We start from the raw sequence: 538 nt of genomic DNA, 5'->3' as shown, positions 1-538 counted from the left end.
TATCTCCACAATCTACTAAGTCAATAAGTAATTATCCTGATGAAAATATGCTCTTTCCTCTAGTGGTTTTGATTAGACAACTATGTGTTTATCCTACACACAGATTTGGCTGAAGTTAGGCTACAATTTGCAAGCTCCCAGCTTCATACCATTGCATTTTAGATTTAGTTCCAGTTTTGGGTGGGGAGAGGTCAAAGGAAAAGGAAAAAGATATTCTTTCTCCCAGTCTTGTTTTGTTTTTTTGTACAGTGATGGGTCCTCCCTTTCCCTTCCCCATATACAAATGGGCCTGAAAACTGGAATACAGTCTTGGCCCACATGCACACTGTACTCCATGAGCGCTTCTCTACCCACTTCCTTCTGCAGGCAGTGTTCATATTCAAGTGCATTACTGTGTCAGTTGCTTCCTGGCCCAGTAGCTGCTTGGTCAGGACTAGTCACTGACACAAATGTTATTCATTAAGGGGCTATTGCTCATGAAAGTCAGTGTCTGGACAATGTGAGTTTTCAGAGACTTGCACATCTGGCTGCCAGGCAA

Source organism: Condylura cristata, unplaced genomic scaffold (genome assembly GCF_000260355.1).
Source record: "Condylura cristata isolate star-nosed mole 26May11 unplaced genomic scaffold, ConCri1.0 scaffold00012, whole genome shotgun sequence".
Lineage (NCBI taxonomy): Eukaryota > Metazoa > Chordata > Mammalia > Eulipotyphla > Talpidae > Condylura > Condylura cristata.
This window is presented reverse-complemented; position numbering follows the sequence as displayed.